The 8270-nt window shown below is 35.5% G+C and overlaps 1 pseudogene; it reads left to right on the top strand.

Moving 5' to 3' along the window:
- The first annotated feature begins 682 nt into the window (after positions 1-682).
- LOC111391225 lies at positions 683-7135 on the top strand (annotated as a pseudogene).
- Positions 7136-8270: the final 1135 nt, after the last annotated feature.

The following is an 8270-nucleotide window of genomic DNA, read 5'->3' as shown; positions in this document are numbered from 1 at the left end:
TTCTCCTAACCCAGATTTTTTCGCATGTTTATTTTTGACACGACCCATCGCAAATCACCATAGTGGACCCGAAACGTGGCGTGCGCCGATGATAGGAGCTGACTAGATGTCAAATCTATCATCAAAGCTGACTATGAGTTACAAAAAAAATGCATCAAAATCTAATGCTTATGTAAAATATAATGCGTGGACCCAAATTATTTACTTCGTGTTTTATCAATATGAATTATAACACTCAGCATGTCGTGTGGCTCTCATTCCGAAATCATTAAGCTCTTTCAGCTAATAAGAATCAATTGCTGCCTATAGGAAAAATTTTAGAAAAATATATGAGTTCATAGCTTAGTGAGTGGAGAAGTTCGAAAATAATTATACTTTTTCAATTTTACATCTTTATCGAAAATCGAGTTCATATAATTGAATAACTCGCAAGATAACATTATATAATTATAGCTAAAACGTGAGACATTCACATAACATGGTAAAATATCATCTCAAGTCATGATATAAACATAAGTTGGTAATCATGCTATAATCTCATCACATCAAATGTACTGGAAAATTCACCAAAAATGTACTGTCTGACTAAAATCTGTAATTCGCCCCTCAAGTTAAGAACTTTAACCATGGGCCCTTGGCCACTTAACTCCTCAACTTCTATATTTACTCTTACATCTCGAATTGGAATGGTGTGATATGCTACAAAAACTTAATTGATGGTTATATGCACGTTAAAGAATTGTACGTACTTCACTATTAATGCTTCTTTCTTTCCAATGTTAGACCTTCCTTTTACCTAGAACATTATGACAGTAGTACACCAATTTGCATATTTTTGAAAACAGTTTCCGTATTATTTGGTTGTCTACCTTCTTATCGTCCACTTAAGTTGCACGATATTAACTAGGACTTGACGATTAAGCTTATGGTGATTTTGAAAAAGAACTTATTTCCTTCACCTGGTTATGCAGGCGTTTGATGCATTATAACCTCTCTGGTATATTAGCTCCTGAGCTGGGTCAGCTAGTTCATATGAAAAGATTGTGAGTCTCCACAGATTTGTATATCTTCTATTGTGTTTTGTATTGGGGGATTTTCGATATCAGTTCTCCACTTTGATGTCAGGAACTTTATGTGGAACAATATAAGTGGCAGCATTCCGAAGGAGATTGGCACCATTATTGCTCTTGAGCAACTATATGTAGATTGTCAAGATTTTATATACCTTTGACTCTGCTAAATGAATTTCTTGTTTATTGAATGGTTTTAAAGATTTTAAATGACGAATCATGTTATTTTTTATTCAATCAATAGGTAACAGAAAATGCTATATAGTGTGTCTTTTAGATGAGACACAAAACAAACTAGGCCTTTCATTCAATAATTTTGGGGTTGGCATCATGAGTCCTTTTTCAACACTTTATTTTATAATAAATGCTATCACACAAATCCCAAGATGAAAAATTCCATTTCTAATGGATTGTCACAGCTTTTAGACGGCAATTCATAGTCTAGCCAACCCACTACCCCCGTCCTCCCAGCTGAGATGTGATGTACACAATGAGAATCTCTAACAACTCTTGTTCTATATTGCAGGCTTTTGAGTGGAAATCAACTATGGCCAGTACCCGATGAACTTGGTTATCTTTCAAAGTTGAAAATATTTCAGTTGGACCTGAATCTGATATCTGGATCAATCCCAAAATCATTTGTAAACTTGCCCAAAGTTCAACATTTGTGAGTTTCCTAAGTGTCTTTATAGTTACAGAACATTTAGGCATATTTTAACATCAATATGAAAATGCAGCCACATGAACAACAATTCATTTAGTGGCCAGCTTCCTCCTGAGCTTTCGGCCCTTCCTCTTCATAAACGCTTGTAAGTTTCATGTTTTAAGTTGTAATGTTGTACTAATTTTGGCTGTAAAGAACGGATACTCTGAATAGGTGAAGTGTACCATGGTTGATATGTTACTACTCAATAATACGTGAACTATGACAGCCTTTTGGATAACAACAAGTTAACAGGATATCTCCCACCAGAGTATTCAAAAATGTTGAACTTGACAATACTGTTAAGGGAATATAATCCCACATCGGTAAAATACCGAAATAATGACCAATATATAAAGAATTGGGACACTCCTCTTAACAAGGTTGACCTTATTGAGATGGACCCCAAGTCTTAACATGGTATCAGAGCCCATTAAGCTCCAACGAGCGATTCGATCTTCTCCTAACCCAGATTTTTTCGCATGTTTATTTTTGACACGACCCATCGCAAATCACCATAGTGGACCCGAAACGTGGCGTGTGCCGATGATAGGAGCTGACTAGATGTCAAATCTATCACCAAAGCTGACTATGAGTTACAAAAAAAATGCATCAAAATCTAATGCTTTATATATTGGTCATTATTTCGGTATTTTACCGATGTGGGATTATATTCCCTTAACATGCCCCCGCAAGATGGTGGCTCGTTTGAGCAGACCAATCTTGAAATCTGTGTGCTCATTTTTAGAGACTTAATCGGATCGAATCGCTCGTTGGAGCTTAATGGGCTCTGATACCATGTCAAGACTTGGGGTCCATCTTAATAAGGTCAACCTTGTTAAGAGGAGTGTCCCAATTCTTTATATATTGGTCATTATTTCGGTATTTTACCGATGTGGGATTATATTCCCTTAACAAATACTGTATGTTCCGATTTTAGAACTTCAGTTTTTTTCTTGAAATCCGTGTGCTCATTTTGAGAGACTTAATCGGATCGAATCGCTCGTTGGAGCTTAATGGGCTCTGATACCATGTTAAGACTTGGGGTCCATCTCAATAAGGTCAACCTTGTTAAGAGGAGTGTCCCAATTCTTTATATATTGGTCATTATTTCGGTATTTTACCGATGTGGGATTATATTCCCTTAACAAATACTGTATGTTCCGATTTTAGAACTTCAGTTTTTTCCAGTCCAAGGACTGGTTGCTCTATCAGATAAATCCTTTTCACCTTTAATAATTTATTGCCCTGTTCTACGTATTGCAGTAAGCTAAACAATAATAACTTTGAGGGGAATGAGATTCCCGATTCTTATGGAAATATGTTCAAGCTCATAGTGTTGTAATTCCTTGTTTATAGTAGGAAGAGAAGACAATATATTTGCATCCATAAAATAGTAAATCATTTTCATTCAAGCAGGAGTCTAAGGAATTGCAATTTGTGAGGAAAAGTACCTGATCTCAGTGGCATACAAAGCCTTCTTTAATTGTACGTCTATAAGTTCCATTTAGAAAATGATATCAAGTGCAAGTCTTGCATTGATGGAAAAAAATAAACCCAGCCTGCTTTGATCTTGAATATAATTGTTCTCTTCCTGTTACAGAGTTCTTAGCAAGAATCAACTAACTGGAAACATACCAGTAAACAGACTCTCTAACAATATCGCAACCATGTAAGTAACATTCTGGATGCTGCCATTATGAGATATTATAGCACTTTGTGCTAATACATCGCTTCATTGGATGACAATTTTCCAGTAATCTGTCGAAAAATCAGCTTAACGAATCTATTCCCTCCAATTTCTCTGGGCTTCCTCGTCTCCAGAAACTGTAATTAATTGCAGCTTTTTAGACTTTTTCTGTTCTCATGATTGTAGATTTTTCTCATTAGTCTTGTGCTTGAGAATAATGGGGGTTTTTTCCATAGGAGGTTGAATAATAATTTGCTGAGCGGATCTGTTCCATCTACCATTTGGCAGGATAGAACTTTTTCTTCCGACTCAAAACTTGAATGTAAGGCTTGATAACATCAATTTTTCTGTCTGCACAAAACATGTCTTCTCAATTGTCAAATTTTATATGCTTTGTAATTTAAGAACTCATCTCGAAAAGTGCATTATATCTCTCTTTCAACATCCCGTACTTTAATAACTAATCTCATCACGGCGTGAAATTCTTTCAGTTTCCAAAAAATGCCATAATCTATGCTTTTCTGATGAAAATATCTATTTTTTCTTTGTTTTGTACATATTATCGAAGTTTACTTAATCTGGAATATCACTTTGCATAAATTTTCAAAACAATCTACTTTCGGATATTTCTGGTGTCTTGGAAGTCCCTCCAATTGTGACACTAATGTGAGTCTCTATTTGTATTTATTATCAGCATCAGTTATTACCTATATTAGTTCCTCTGATTCCTCAAGCAACTAAAAATGGAATCAGGATCAAATTTGTTAGTAGCCGAAGAACAATGGTTGCATAATACTATGATATTCTGATGAATCCCAAATGTTGAAATTTCGGGCTTCATGAAAATCCTATTTGTCTAAATTTCAGGCTTCATGAAAATCCTGTTTGTCTGAGTGCAACTCAAAGAAACATCAGTCTTCTTTGTGGGTCTGATAACAGAGATGAAGATACGGCCACCGTTGTGAACAATCCAGTGTCAAATTGTCCATCGTCTTGTCCTCCTTCTTACGAATATATCCCAGGATTACCAGCTGATTGCTTTTGTGCAATACCTTTTGGGGTAGGAGTCCTGCTGAGAAGTCCTAGCATATCCGACTTTCTTCCATACCGAGATTTATTCACGAGTTCATAACAGGAAATGTTAAGTTGTATCCTTAGCAGCTTTTCATTGACTCACAAGCTTGGGAAGAGGGTCAAAGGCTAAGAATGTTCTTGAAGTTCTTCCCTCAGTTATCCAATGATTCTCATGAATTTAACAAAAGTGAGATTCAACGGATTGCAGACATATTTGCTACCTTCGACCTACATGGGAATGATACTTTTGGCCCTTATGAACTGCTTAATTTTACTGCCAATGGACTTTATTTTAGTTATTTAAACAGTAAGCCAATTTTTACTGATACTTCTCAGTAAAAGCAATCTTTGCTCTAAAATTGGACTGAATTAAATTGAAAATTTTGTTACTGTAGTGCTACTCCCATCTTTAAAGGGTAAAGGAATGAGCAAAGGCACCTTGGCTGGAATCGTGTTGGGGTCCGTATTCTGTGCCAGCATGGTACTTTTAGGTGTCATACATTTATTCTTAAAGAAGAATCAGCAGCTCCCACTCAATGCTGCGAAATATAAATCACGTGAGTTGAGCTTTATTATTCTCATTACAAGTCTTTTATATATTTACATTACGCGTGACTTCTATCCGTACTTCTTGTTGGTTTATTAGTCGGAAAAGTTTCAATAATAATTGATGGAGTGAAGGCATTCAGCTTTAAAGAGTTGCAAGCAGCAACAAGCAGATTTAGCATTGCTACTCAAGTTGGCAGAGGAGGATACGGAAAGGTCTTTAAAGGTACTTTAACAGATGGCACAGTTGTTGCTATAAATCGTGCACAACAAGGTTCTTTGCAGGGTGAAAAAGAGTTCTACACCGAGATAGAAATGTTGTCTCGTTAGTTTATTCTTTATTTATCTTTTTTGTGCATACAGATGTTGTTGTATGAGTTAATGCCAAATGGCTCATTACATGACGTCGTATCTGGTAATGATCCATTCTTCTTATTGCCTGTGTTTGTGTTTCTACTCAATCTCGTTTATTCTGTTACTCAGTTTCCCTAAATTTACATTTTCAAGTAAAAATTTCGCTCATGTTAACAGCTAGAGATAGATCACCTCTAAGTTTTCCGACAAGATTGCATATTGCACTAGGTTCGGCAAGAGGAATTTTTTTACCTCCATACAGAAGCAAATCCTCCTATCATTCATCGCGATATCAAGGCAAACAACATATTGTTGGACTCCAAGTGGACAGCCAAAGTATCCGATTTTGGAATCTCAAAGCTTGCACCAGTATCAGATGTAAAAGGAGTTATAGAATCACACATCTCCACCAATGTGAAAGGAACACCGGTAAGATGAACTCTACCTATGTACTCGAGGACTTCAAAATAAATATTGAAATAAACAGACCGAAAGGCTCGTTCCTAGTAAATTTTGGGCTGTTGTTCGTTAAAATACTACTGCAAGTGCACGGATTGCATTCAAGTAATAAAGTGGACCTTTTAAGTCCGAATTGTCGATCCCTCAATGAATGTTTACTTTAAATTACACAACTTTAATTAATTTAATTCTAACAATGAAAATAAACAAACACACAATAAAGAGTTGATTTTAGAAAATAAGGAAAAACATACTAACTAAGAAAATAATAAAGTCTTGGAAATTTCGGAGGAAAAGTGGTTGGGATTCATGGTTTCATTTAACCGTCGGCTAATCAATTTCTCCACATGCCAATTAACACGCTGCTCATTTACGATGTTAGACCCGATCTTCCAATTTTAGCTAATTACCTCTTTCGAGTGAAATTAACCCTAATTGATTGGTTTAACTTACTATATCTCTATGTTGATTACAACCAAACAACCGCATTAAATTGTTGTGAAAATAGCTCATCGGGTCACCTAAGGCTAGAGGTATATCTCTATTCTCTACACAAACCTAGAGTTTCTACCATTTGGTCTAAAATGCACAGTCTTCTCTCGAACGATGTATACTTCACGAAACACATTCATTCATTGGCCACATAAATGAAAATACAATAAATACAATAATAGAAACACTCGGAAATATGCAATTTAATATCAAACAGCAAATATAGAAAATCAATTAAAACTAGGTTAAACTAAAACCATAAATCCCAACTCAATAAATTGGCCCATGTTAAATAAATGACGACAAAGGAGAATATTAATACATGACATTGCAAATTTGGCAAAATAATTGAGCAAAATACAAAGTATAGATAAAACCCTTTTTTTTAAAGCTTAATATTGATTTTCCCAAAATCCTTGCCAAATCCTTTGGTACCTCCTTGTGCTCTATGATTTGTTCTCCAAAATACCAAGTAAAATGAAAAGAAAAAAGAAAACAAAACAAAATAAAAAGAAAGAACCAGCAGAAGACGGAACCCAGAAAAATGAAGCTCTCTCAAAAACTGCCCAGCTGCTGATTTTTATATTAAAACCTAAGGAAAGTTGCAGCTTTGGTCCCTGGGCTTTTGGAAAGTTAGCAAAAAGGTCCCCAGTTTCCTTTTTAATTACAAATCGGCATTGCAGTGCCAGAACAGTGGTGCTGCAGCGCCTGGGTCTCTGTTTCAACAGCTACAAAAGTTGATTTTGTGTAATTTGTAGCCAAGTCCCTCAACTTTTGATCTTGTACAATTTGGTCCTCGGATTTTGACTTTCATTTCACTTTTGCCCTCCATAAATTTCATCACAATTCCTCCACTTTTCGACTTTTTTGCCTTGTCCTCCAACTTCACAATTTTGTACAATTTTAGTATTTTTTTCCTCATTTTTCCTCATTTTGCCTTGTTCTCTTTACTTGAGTAATTTGTAGCCTACAAAAGCAAATAATACTTAATTGTGAGTAGAGTTCCATTCTTTTGATAAATAATTGTATCAAATTAAGTGCCCAATAAGTGTGCAAAAACAAACTTATCACACCCCCAAACTTAAGCTCTTACTCATCCCGATCAAGATTATCTACCACACAATTAAGCAAACGTGATAACGGTCAACACACTAAAAAGCTTGCCAAAAATATCAATGAGTGTAAAATTGTATAATCAATTCACAAATATGCTCCAAATAATGCTAGCAAAAATATTTTAAGCTTATCTAATGTTTGATCAGCGTATGTGTGCAACGTCACTTTTAATGATTATCCGAATTAGGAAAAAGTTGTCAAGACGGAAAAATCTTCAAATTGGCTCCAACCCGACCCTTTGCGGTCAAATATTTCCTTTCCCCACTCATGAGATTCACACTAAAATAGATATTATTGTACTTCTCGAGGTGTAAATCTAAGGGTTGCTCTCAATCACTCATTTCTTTTTCCGCTCTAGTTTGGTTGAGTCTAACCGGCAATTGCAACATCTAGGCATGTGATGATTCTCCACTAATGAGTGCTTCCACATTCAAGTTTATACTAAGCAATTCAAACCCACTAGTTATCTAAGCTCAAATATGAATAACAATATTTTTTTTCTCTTCTTTTTTTTCGACTTTTTTTTTTTATAGCCGAATCCCATGTTTGACCTCACTCCCTTAAACTTTCTTTTGGACACTTGTTACGAGCTTTAGGTCAATAACTCCCTGGTTGTTTAGGCCAGAGGGTATCGGGTTTCAAAATACCCCTACGAACTTAATAACTCGAGTAAAAAAGGCTACGAAGTGAGGCCCAAGATTTAACAAGTACAATAACATTCTTTTTAAGCACAAATCAACACATAGGGCTTAGATCCCCATCATAT

Source organism: Olea europaea, unplaced genomic scaffold, assembly GCF_002742605.1.
Source record: "Olea europaea var. sylvestris unplaced genomic scaffold, O_europaea_v1 scaffold7684, whole genome shotgun sequence".
Taxonomy (NCBI): Eukaryota; Viridiplantae; Streptophyta; class Magnoliopsida; order Lamiales; family Oleaceae; genus Olea; species Olea europaea.
This window is presented reverse-complemented; position numbering and strand designations above follow the sequence as displayed.